General features: G+C 43.0%; 1 protein-coding gene and 2 long non-coding RNA genes across 5 annotated transcripts in view; 2 read left to right on the top strand and 1 right to left on the bottom strand.

Annotated features, from left to right (window-relative positions):
* LOC120419264 (G-protein coupled receptor moody) overlaps positions 1–11,676 on the bottom strand; it is a 278,652-nt gene that overhangs the window by 131,003 nt on the left and 135,973 nt on the right. The gene's annotated exons all lie outside the window — the stretch shown is intronic.
* Positions 1,428–4,246, top strand: LOC120419267 (uncharacterized). 2 transcript variants are annotated; one of them, XR_005605686.2, is made up of 3 exons: positions 1,428–1,865; positions 2,474–3,569; positions 3,637–4,245. It is a non-coding gene; the product is annotated as an uncharacterized LOC120419267 (long non-coding RNA). The 2 variants fall into 2 exon arrangements; XR_005605689.2 differs by lacking the exon at positions 1,428–1,865 and adding an exon at positions 1,924–2,224 and having other exon boundaries at positions 2,290–3,569; positions 3,637–4,246.
* On the top strand, positions 7,494–9,717 carry LOC120419268 (uncharacterized). Of its 2 annotated transcripts, XR_005605691.2 has the most exons (5): positions 7,494–7,791; positions 7,883–7,946; positions 7,998–9,440; positions 9,532–9,595; positions 9,647–9,717. It is a non-coding gene; the product is annotated as an uncharacterized LOC120419268 (long non-coding RNA). The 2 variants fall into 2 exon arrangements; XR_005605690.2 differs by having other exon boundaries at positions 9,532–9,709.

Raw genomic sequence — 11,676 nt, 5'->3', positions numbered from 1 at the left:
GTCGGTCCTAACACGTGGAGCAGATCTACTGCATACGTGAGTCACCCTTGTCGATCTACGTCTACGAGAAACTTCATCCGAAAGCCTGTCCAATCGTCGGCTGCGGTCCGGCTCCGGTTCCGGTATGATCGGGATGATCGAGAAACTGCGTCCGAATGCTCAAGTTTGTCTAGCGGTGAGTGCGACAACAAAAATTGCAAATTTCGGAAAACACCCTCTGGCTCGACGCCTTAGACAAAAATAAATGTTTGAGCCAAATTGATTAATTGTTAAAGGGTCGCTCAACAAGTCCGAGTACAAACGGGGGAGATCAATCCATCGTTTTCAAGGGCAACCATCATCCGTGGATTGCTTGAATATTTTTCCCAGATCCAGGGCAATCTAGCCACGCAATCCGCCACGCAAATCTCATACAGCTATACAATATCATAAATCCCCCATATTACTTTCATACAAGTACCGTAAACCGGGGTGACTTTGATAGGATTTCAATTTGTTTTTAGAATATTTTCCAACAGGTATGGTTTTTCTCAAGATTTTTATTTTTAAAACATGTACTGGGGTAGGCCACATAAAGTCCGTGCACTATTTTGGAAAAAAAAGTTTTTTCAATAGTGTTTAGAAAAATAGTTACGTTAAAAATTCTTAGTAGTAATTCCGGGGTGACTTTGATAGTCATAGTTTTTCTTGTTAAAATCATATTTAAGATGTTCAAACTTTATTTGTACGTTAACTGTACCATCACTAAAGTCGCTGATATAGTTTGAAATAGAAAAAATCAATGTTTATGTTAAGTTAACTAAGTTTATAAACTTTTTAATAAAATACATATAAATTTAAGTAAAATTGTTAAAAAGTCGGAATTTTGCCTGAAATTTGTTTTCTAGTTTTCTTTCTAAAATTATCGATTTATATTGCATTTTATACTGAATTCGAAGCACGAATCATAAGTTTTCACATTTTACATGAAATTTGTTCAACTAAAATTGCCTATAAATTTGGAGAATTTTTTTAATTGTGTTTAAAAAACACATATTATTTATTATTTACAAACTTATTTAATCTTCTCCTAGTGGAAAATTGTCCAAAGAATCCGAAAATGCATTCCGTTTTCCGATTAAAAATCTTGTTCATTGAGAAAATCATGACACTTTGAGAAGTTTAAAATAATGACTTCAATCAACATTTTCTTAACTATAGTTAACTAACTTTATAAACCTTTCAAAAATTTATGAAAAGTTCTTCTTGAGGTACTTTGAACACTTCTCTACCACGGTCAGTATGTTTCTAAAACATTCCTTACGTATTTTAATTGTACTCTTCATTTTGCGGAAAAATCGCAAACCTATCAAAGTCACCCCGTTTTACGGTACTCTAATTATTGAAGTTGTTGATTTGTCTTTAATATAACATCTTATTTGCTTTCTTTCCCCAGCTAATCCACCATCCCAACGCTGGACCAGGCGTTCAGGCGCTCATGGTCGCCAACTTCATTACCAACTCCAACGAGCCAATTGACCTTCGCGCCAAGGAAGCAGCGACCCGATTTAGAACGCTCAGCAGTGGGCGTTGATAATGTACTAGGAGAACCTGCGACGAGTGACAAAAACGATACGAGGTTCTTGGAGTACCGGCCAGATACAAGGAGTTGGCTTTGATGCAAGCTGGAACGATTCCGGAGAAGACGCAACTACCGCTGATTGCGAAGAAAAGCCGCTGAACGAGTTCAACGACGACGTCACGGCGAATCCGACGGCTGAGCTAGGACGCTTCGTTGTTGACGGTGGTTGGTCAAAATCTCGAGTAGACAAGCCATATCTGGAGCAGAACGCTGGGGAGCTGAGGATGACAGCGGTGGAGTCTCGGTCAGAAGATGGTTGAGTTTTGCTGATCAGCTGTTTGCGATGGTGGAGAAAATACTGCGACCAATTGCTACGATCTGTGCCATTGGAGCTGAAGCCAAAGTTGGAGTCCGTTCTATCTACAGGGACTCATCTTTGCTACCGATTCCTATGTTGGTTCCAATTGTATCTACGTGAGTGGGCTACCCCACTCAGATTAACGACCACCACCGCACATGACATCGGAGAACTCTTAAGACCTGCCACACGCAGCGATCAACAGCGCCAGCGGTCAAGAAAAAACCGCGAGTCCAAGGCCGATCTGGCGTCCAGAAACCGTGGTACTTCTGGCGATTAAAGAAAATCAAAGGAAGATGATCGGCGTAATTACTTTCATTTAAAACTAAAAAAAAAAAAACCACATCTAAGTATTTTTTTTTATTTCCAGCACCACACCACCACTTCCAACGACATGATGTCGGAGATCTGCATCTTTCTTAGAACTTTGGTCGCAGAAACTTCACCACCGTTTCCTTCGGAGGCCTCTGGCCTGAATCTACCCTGAATCTACAGCTGATTAACAAAACGTCTGAATCAACCATCCTGTCTAACTCGATCGCCGTCATCCTCAGCTCCCCAGCGTTCAGCTCCAGATATAGCTTGTCTGCTCGAGATTTGGCGTTGATAATGTACTAGGAGAACCTACGACGAGTGACAAAAACGATACGAGGTTCTTGGAGTACCGGCCATATACAAGGAGTTGGCTGTGATGCGGGCTGGAACGATTCCGGAGATGACGCAACTACCGCTGATTGCGAAGAAAAGCCGCTGAACGAGTTAGGATTTCTTGCGGCTTTGATCTGGCGGTCATTTCAGTCGTTGTTCCGATGTCCCGAGGATTAAGGTTACGTACAAGTTTGCGGCGACCGGCACCGATGCCCTTTAGGATGGACTCGATGCCGCGGTTGACGAAGGTGCTTCTTGTGGGGATGGTCGCGATGACCTGGGACACTTCCAGATTGTTCCACAGTTGGAGGCGGTTACTTTGGATTTGCCGAGGGCGGTCAGACGAGTTCGGCTTTCAGGCGATCGGGACGGAACAGCTGATGAGGCCGAGCAGAACGTCGAGTGGTGCCCAGTTCGGCTGTTCGCAGAGGGCAACACAAGCCACCTCGTCGTAGGTAGCCCCAGAACGGAACACCACGGCCTCGGAACCGGGGTTCTACTCCTGGCGCAGATTTTGATTGTGCCGGAACAGCAAATTGAAGAAGAGGTCCCACGAGATAGTCGCTGCGGCACCTGATCCGGCAGGGATTCGTGGAGTGTTTGGAGAGCGAGCGGATCAACGAGGTTCAGCAGCAGGCCGCTGCAACGACTTCCTGTGCCACCACACCCAAGATCTACCGTTTGTTAACGTCGCAAGTCTGTACGTACCCAACCACGACCGGACTGTTGAAGTGCGTCACGGCCGAGTTGAAGCTCACCTCGAACAAGAGCCAGGTGTCGCAGTTTGGGAACTTGTGCAAGATTCGGGTGGTTCAGCGCGAGCAACAGCAGCAGCATCAGCAAACGATCAATGAGCTGTCGCACCACCACAACAGTACGACGTTTAACGGGAGCATGATATCGGCGTCGAGGTAGGGGAAGACGCGACGAGCGTCTCCGGAAAGCCCAAGTCAGCGGCAGAATTGGCAAGTGTGCCTGAGCTTGCCGCGAAGTGCTGGGAGCGTAAGTTCATCGAACTTTCAAAAACCCACTTTTTTAAGATTAACGTAGCTTCCCTTCTACTTTACAGACAGGTAGAGGAGGCCACAAAGCTAGTCACGAGGGTTTCTGCCTAGTCGGAGTAATGCATCCCGGAGGTGTTCAATCAGGCAGCGATTCTCTCGCCGTGCCTGCCCTTCATCGAAGAGATCAACGCCAACTCGGCGAACCGCGTCACCGCGCAGAATGACATGGAACGACGAATCGCCGCAGCTTGAACGCCCTTTCGCGAATCGAAGGCGGTGACGAGGAGCTCGTCATCGGTGCCACCAACCGGCCGAATGTGCTCCACTTGGCCCTGCGTCGTGCCGGTCGCTTTGCATAGGAATTCTGCGACGAACTCGCCGGTTACGTCGGAGCAGATCCGTTGGCGCTAGTCAAACGCGCGGCCGCGACCGCCATCAGTTGCTGGTCGAGGCCATTCGCGAGCGTGATATGGAAATCCTGCATCGTGAAGCGGAAATGGAACGACTCAAGCAACTTGCCAAGAAGGTCGTCGTCGATGACAAAATCATGGAGGTGGTTGCGCTGGATGATGACGTTGAGGAGGTCGTGAACCTGACAAAGAGGAAGAAAAATCTGCCAAAGCCGAGAAGACAGCCGCGGAAGAGGAAAAGGCGATTAATTAATTATAACTTGTAGCATACTCTGTTGAATGAAATGTAAATTAAAACATGATTGAAATAAAATATAATAATTCATAAAAATAAGTTGATGCTAACAATGAAAAGGGCTGATTGGCTTAGTAAAGTCAATCCGCCGTTTTCATTTGATGCACCAGTTTCCCTTGGTAAATCCGGCATAAAAATAATAAATTAGTTTCACTATCATCCGCTGGGAGGCGCTTCGTATAGTTCAGAATATCAAATGCAGATGGCACTGTTGTTTGACGTTTACTCGGCTCGACTGGCTCGAGTTTTTTGTGTCAAATCGAGTCGATTCCCGCTCGATCCTCGAGCCAAACTCGAGCCTAAATCGAGTCGAGTCGAGTCGAGACTCGAGTCGAGTTTGGCTCGAGGATCGAGCCGATTTGGCTCGATTTTTCTCACTGGGAAAACTCACGCTTTTACACGGAAAACTTCGATAATTATTGAACTAGCTAAAAAAAATTTCACTACAAAATGGGGAATTGATTTTTGGTTTGTTTTGATTTTTGCTCTGCTTTGCGCGCGGGTTGACAACTGAGGAGGAGTCGGCCGATCACAGCGTCGCTACACCGTTCGGCAGTGTGGCAATCTCAGCGGGTGTAACAGTTTTCATGAATTTGACAACCACCAAAAAATATCAAAATATCAGCTATCAGCGACTACAATCATCAAGCCTGTCCCATTTTGAGGTCATGTCGAGGAATTTTAGGTGCTCACTTCTTAACACTTTTAGCCCCAACGGGGTCATAAAAGTTGGAAATGCAACTTCACCGGCTCTTTGAACCCTTGGAAAAAAATGTTGGAAATGCCCTTTTTATTGTAACTTAGGGTAGACGCATCTATTTTGGATCTACCTTGTTGGATCCTTCCGGATCGAATGTAACAAGAATCATCCAAATTGATTGAGTTTTCACCGAGATACAGCCGGTTGAAGCATTTTCAACTTTTTTGACCCCATTGGTGCTACAAGTGTTAAATGATAGATTATGATGTTAGGAACCATTTTTTCTTAGACAAAAAAATAAAATAAAATAAGAATTGGGCAAAAAAAGGAGCGAGCCGCTCAAAGAGCCGGTTCACTAAATAGAGCAAAAGAACCAAGGCTCACAAAAAAAGAGCCGCGGTTCTTTTTGAAGCTCCGGTCATTTGAAAGGACCGTTCCAAGATGGAATGATGTTTAAACTTGTGTCTATTTTTATGTTTAAAATATAATTCATTGATAAAAAAAAAGTTGTATTGAGTTTGTTTTTGGATTTTTAAATATTTCAATGCTTTTTTATCATATAATTTATAAAATTTCAGTAAATAAAACTTGAAAAACCACCAAATCTTTAAAAATAGCATATAAATTTAAATTAAAAAAAAAGAGCCGTTCAAAAGGGCCGCTCTTTTTAATGAGCGAACGAAAATGAGCGGCTCCTTAAAAAGAGCGGTTTTGCCCACCTCTACGCGATTATTTTTCCCTCTGAGAAAATGCAATTTCGACACTCCAGAGCCAAGATAATGAAGTTATAGTGAGAAAAAAAGTGCCAATTTTCAAAATTTCTCAGAATTCAGCAGCAAGGCCTAATAATTACATGATGTTGCAAGCAAATGTCTTAAATGTCAGGGTATGGTTTCTAATAGTAATTTTAGCCCCTGAATCCAAATCTGGAATCTAATTTCGTGTAAACAGGCATGTTTGGGGGCTACGCCCTTTTAGAATGTTATTCAAATTTAAATCGCTTGCAAAAATCGCTTCGGTCAAATTTCGGTTTTCGTTCCAATTTGATTGATATTTTACTTTATGTTTAATGTTTAATGTTTTTTCACGTTCTGATTATCTTAAGCAATTCGAAAAATTGCATATTGTTATTTGGCGGGGGCTTACTAGAATTAAGTATTGAAGAAAACTAAAAAATGTATTGATGGTTGTCACGTATACTTTATTTAAATGTCTTCTAGAATTTATTTTTAATGCAATTGTCCAAACATATTTATCCAAATGCTACCGCTTTTCTTAAAATTTTCTCCGGTATTCTTTTTTATACACCCCCCGCCAAATTACAAAATGCGATAATACGATATTTTTAAAATAATCAGAACGTGTAAAAATTAAACATAAAGATTTATGTGAGTAAAATAGCAATCAAATTGGAACGAGAACCGATTAAAATCGTCGAAATTGCATTTTCTCAGAGGGAAAATAAACACCGTGAAATTTCAAACAAGCTGCATGTATTGGTTTTACAGGGAAAAATAGGCTACCCTAAATTACAAGTGCAATTCTGAAAAAAAGTTTCGGAAAAAATGCATTTTTTTCGACATAAATCCGCCTGGGAGAAGCCAAAAACTTGAATTTTGGTCCAATATTGATAGTGCAACTTAATCCATGGACAAAAACCTATCGTTTGAGCAAATCACACACCTGATTGAAACAGTTTTTGTATTGATTCCAAGCGATTTTAGAAAATTAATTCAAAAAAGGGACTTTTTTCAGCAAAACGAAGAGGGGCGCGAGAAAGTATTTTGATATTTTTTCAATACATGCGCACTTAAATAAATCTATTGGTAATCAAAAATCACTCAAATCGACGTGATACTATCTTGTAGCACGTCGCTTTTTTACGATCCGAGAAAAACGTGTTTTAATCTGTGGCCTAGAATCGGGGGGATGGCAACCCTATTCCGACCAAAGCAAACTGACAACAGTCGACATTAGCACGGTTGTCAAATGAGAGCCCACAACAAAAGCACTAGCTGTCAAATGGTATCCCATAACAAATCATTGTTTGGGTTTTTGATTTTCAAATTTTCCGCAATTCAAACGATAAATACCTGAAAAAAAACACGTGAATTGTGTTGCTGATAGCAAATTCTATCATATCTTTGGAGATTCCATCCCAATATTGGCTGAAAATTCATATCGAAAAAAGTAATTTTTCTGTTTACCTTTTTTTGCTTTTTTTCTTTTGGTCGATCAAACAGTGCGCCCGTACACTGTGAATCGGCATTACAAATTTTTCAGTTTGGTTTTACACATTTGCATGGGACTTTTGAGTTTAACCAAGATTACACACTTCGTGTTACCAAAGTAATATGAATAATACTGATTCACAGTGTTTGTTATCTGAACTTCCAAGATGGCGGCTTCTTCGCTACCCCCTGCCTAGAATAAACAATAACAAGAACAAGCAATGTAAACAATAACAAACACGTTTTGTTTTGCCGGCCATTCTGTGCATTGTCCTGAAGTGTTACGGTGAATTGCGCCGACCCATTGTAGCGACGCCGCTGAAGCAGCGCGTCATAGACAAAGCGTTGCGTAGACCGGTGACAAACGTCACGAGTGACATTCGCGACGTGTGTCTGGGGATGATTCAGCGAAGATGGATGTAAACAAAAGGAAAATAATTTTGTTCCCGCACGAAACCGCGATGTGTGCGACATTGCGGTGCAGTTTGCTTTTATTTATTTATAATTTTGTGTTGTTAAAATGTAAATTGAAAAGCAGATCCCAAACTATCGCTATCGTGGAGGTTTGGAACCAGCTGCTAAAGGTTTGTGTTAGTACATGCACTTGAAATTAATTTAGTTAAAACTTAAAACTAGTGTTAGTACTTAAAACTAAAGCTTAATCTACTATCACAGGGCAGTGACTAGTAAGAGAGCAGAGCGGGCAAGTGTGACCTGGGCCTGGCGGAAGAAGACCAATGTAAGCTTAATTATACTGACTTGTAAACATTTTTTAATCAAATAAATATAGCTTTTAGCTCGACATGCACCTACAGAGAGACAGGGTGCCAGCTCAAAAGACTTCTTTTACTCGTCGCAACATTCTAAAAGATTGCGGTCGCCATGAACCAGGAGGAAGTCGGTTCACACTGCCAGCTATGCCTCTGGCCGGATTCGGCGTGGATGGTAAGCGGTGGTCACCAAGAACGAGAGGGCATCGTCGGTATCAACGCTGCTCTGGATCATTCTTTCATCCGACGACAAAGCCAAAAACCGTCCCAGAGGTTTCACCAGAGGAAGAAGCAGTCGTCGAAGGTCGCCAGCACAAGCGGGACATCGTCCACCTCCGGCGGAGGGCTCGTTCGAGACTGGGGAATCCTGAGGCCCGTAGGTTCCGAGTGGAGCAACCATCGGAGCGGGTACGTTGGGAACCACAGATCCGGCAAGGGCAGGAGCTGTCACAGCGCGATGCTGAGCGGGCCAAAGTCAAGACGGAGCTTGCTATTCGGGTGTTAACTTTCCGTATACGGGATCAAGAGTTGGAGGACAAGTTGGCTAGGGAAGGAAGACGATCTGCACCCGATCTCTGTTTGTCGAAGTTGGCAAAGTGTCAGTCGGACACACCGGGACAAGTCATCATTCTCGGCAGATTTACCGGGAAGAAGGTCGAAAGGTCTGTCAGGTTCGCCGGGACTAAAGTCGATGGATCCGTCAGGTGCGCCGGGATTAGTGACAACTCGTCCGTCAGGTCCGTCGGGACAAAAGCCACAGAACGATGACACAGAGGATCACGAAGTGACCGTCGGTGGCACCAGCGCCAACTTCCACAAGAATCGAACGGATAAGATATCACCATTAGGACGACCGGCAAGCAAGCAGCGTATGCACCAGGATCGGGAGAGAAGCGGTAAGGAGACGGGTTCTCGTAAAGCGTCTTCAATCTCGTCATCCAAGTTGGCGTGTAACGCTGGGAAAGAAGCTGGAGACTGAACCAGGACACCCTCACACGGGTCGGGGACGTAACCGTGTTCGAGTTCACCGTCAAGATGCTGCTTTGTTTTGCAATGGGTTCTAGATTGAGTATGCAATCAAAAGATTTCGGCGCGACCGTACGTTCTGGTAGTGAGGAAATTCTGGGAATACCACACCTTCCTCACGGGTCGGGGAAATGTTACGGTGAATTGCGCCGACCCATTGTAGCGACGCCGCTGAAGCAGCGCGTCATAGACAAAGCGTTGCGTAGACCGGTGACAAACGTCACGAGTGACATTCGCGACGTGTGTCTGGGGATGATTCAGCGAAGATGGATGTAAACAAAAGGAAAATAATTTTGTTCCCGCACGAAACCGCGATGTGTGCGACATTGCGGTGCAGTTTGCTTTTATTTATTTATAATTTTGTGTTGTTAAAATGTAAATTGAAAAGCAGATCCCAAACTATCGCTATCGTGGAGGTTTGGAACCAGCTGCTAAAGGTTTGTGTTAGTACATGCACTTGAAATTAATTTAGTTAAAACTTAAAACTAGTGTTAGTACTTAAAACTAAAGCTTAATCTACTATCACAGGGCAGTGACTAGTAAGAGAGCAGAGCGGGCAAGTGTGACCTGGGCCTGGCGGAAGAAGACCAATGTAAGCTTAATTATACTGACTTGTAAACATTTTTTAATCAAATAAATATAGCTTTTAGCTCGACATGCACCTACAGAGAGACAGGGTGCCAGCTCAAAAGACTTCTTTTACTCGTCGCAACATGAAGTTTGGTTGAATTTGGCTGCCGAAGTGTAAACAGTAGTCGGTCAATTACATGTGACATTGCCTTTGGCCAGTCGCACTTGCAGGGCATGTCAAGATAGCACGATCGGATCGCAACTACTTTCTTCTGAAGAGTGACAAAATTGCACGAGGTATCTACGGTTTTTACTGAATATCTCAGAATTGAAATCGAATTTCGGAGATCTTTTAAGATCAAAAGGTGAAGCACTGGAATCTTCACAAAATGGCGTTCTTCACTCAATTCGGCCCAAAATTCAACCATCTGTTTGGTCATTTTTCAATGATAAAAAAAACAAGACTTTTTCAACTGTGAGTTCCTGCTCGGCAAAACCGCCAGAGGAAAAACCGCAGTAAAGTAAAAGTGCACGAACTAAGCTTTCGCTCTGATTTGCGTCAGTGGCGCGGGAAAATCCGCGAACTGGTTGTCTTATTCGGCCATTATCAGCAGCAGTGGCATTCACAGCTATGTGAAATCTCCTACGAAAAGTGGTGGAGATGTTGCTTTTCATCCTTTGATGGGATGTAAAAAGGTACGATTTAGCGCACAACACTGCTACACTAAAAACTAGAGAGGTCAAATCCTCTTAAATTGTTGGCAGTTGTTTTTGAAATTCCCGGTACATTGACAGGGTTGAACTCGAATTTATTTGAAACTTTGCTGATGTGTGAAAGTAAGGAGGAGGCAAGCGATTACTTAAATATTTGGTCACAGAACGACAGAAACTTAACAAATTTACGAAGGTCCTTTCTTACTTTGTATTCAGCTCAACATCGTGCATCAAATGGTCCTCCGTGCCCCTTCTGGAGGGGATGTCAGATTCTGTTTAACAGCATCAACACTGCTCTCATCACCATAAACCTGCTCTATCTTCCAGTGCACCATCGTACACTTCTCCAACTGGAAGTTTACTCTTGTCAAGGGTTTACCAGCAAACCATACTCCCGCACTCCCGACAATTCCGGAAGGACTTGTCCATGACCGCCGCCTCCCCGCTGTACTTGTACGCACACAACATGAATTGTTTAGCGAAAAGTGAGTGACGAGCCGTTGGCTTTTGTGGGGAGGGATTATGCGAAAGCTTTTGGGCTGCTTGATGGCGAGTTATGAGATTCACCTGGCGACGGCCCGTTCCTAAACCTCAAATTTATGGTGGAGATTTGTGGCCACGCTTGGGGATTGTCCAGCCGTCGTGAAATTTCCGTTGACCCTTTATAGTTGATGATGTTTGCCGGGTGCGCGGGATTTGGTAGATATTGAAATGGATTCATAACGTCAGTGTCAACAGGACAGCACTTAGAATTAGTCGTTTGTTGATTTAAAATTTAATTAGAATGTAGTTTTGTTTTGTTGAAAACCGGTTTTGATCAACCGTCATGAATATCGGTAAGATTAGATTTGGTAAACCACCTGTCAAAATGAACAATTTATACGAGAGGATAAAGAGCACGATTCGGTAGTAAAAAGGTACTGTGTGCGGACGGAGAGGATAAATCCCGAAATTACCGAGAGTACTTTACTCATGGGTTCATTTTCAAAAAAAGTTCATCTATCAAAAAAAAACACGGTATCGAGACTAGAACCCAAGACCTTCGGCATATTGAACCGTGCCTTTGCCGTATGGGCCACTATGGTTCGGTGAAAAAGTGGCGGTCATTTGTCCATATAAGTCACTCAATGGATGAACTGTTTCAATGAACAAATGAACACGCGAGAGGTCTTTACTCACGCAAAATAGTACTTTCCTCACGTTTCTTTTCGTAAGGACTATTCCCTCGTTCTTTAACTTTCGGTGTAAACTTGACAAAAATAATGATTGTGCAAAATAAACGCTTTAAGCAATTCTAATTTTTGGATACATATGTTTTAGATAACAAAAAATGTCATCTTTTGAGCTAAGGCACAAGTTGGTCAAAATTCATTTGGCAGACTTGTCATT

Source organism: Culex pipiens, chromosome 1, assembly GCF_016801865.2.
Source record: "Culex pipiens pallens isolate TS chromosome 1, TS_CPP_V2, whole genome shotgun sequence".
Lineage (NCBI taxonomy): Eukaryota > Metazoa > Arthropoda > Insecta > Diptera > Culicidae > Culex > Culex pipiens.
The sequence above is the reverse complement of the archived record's forward strand: the minus strand, read 5'-3'. Positions and strand labels throughout refer to the sequence as shown.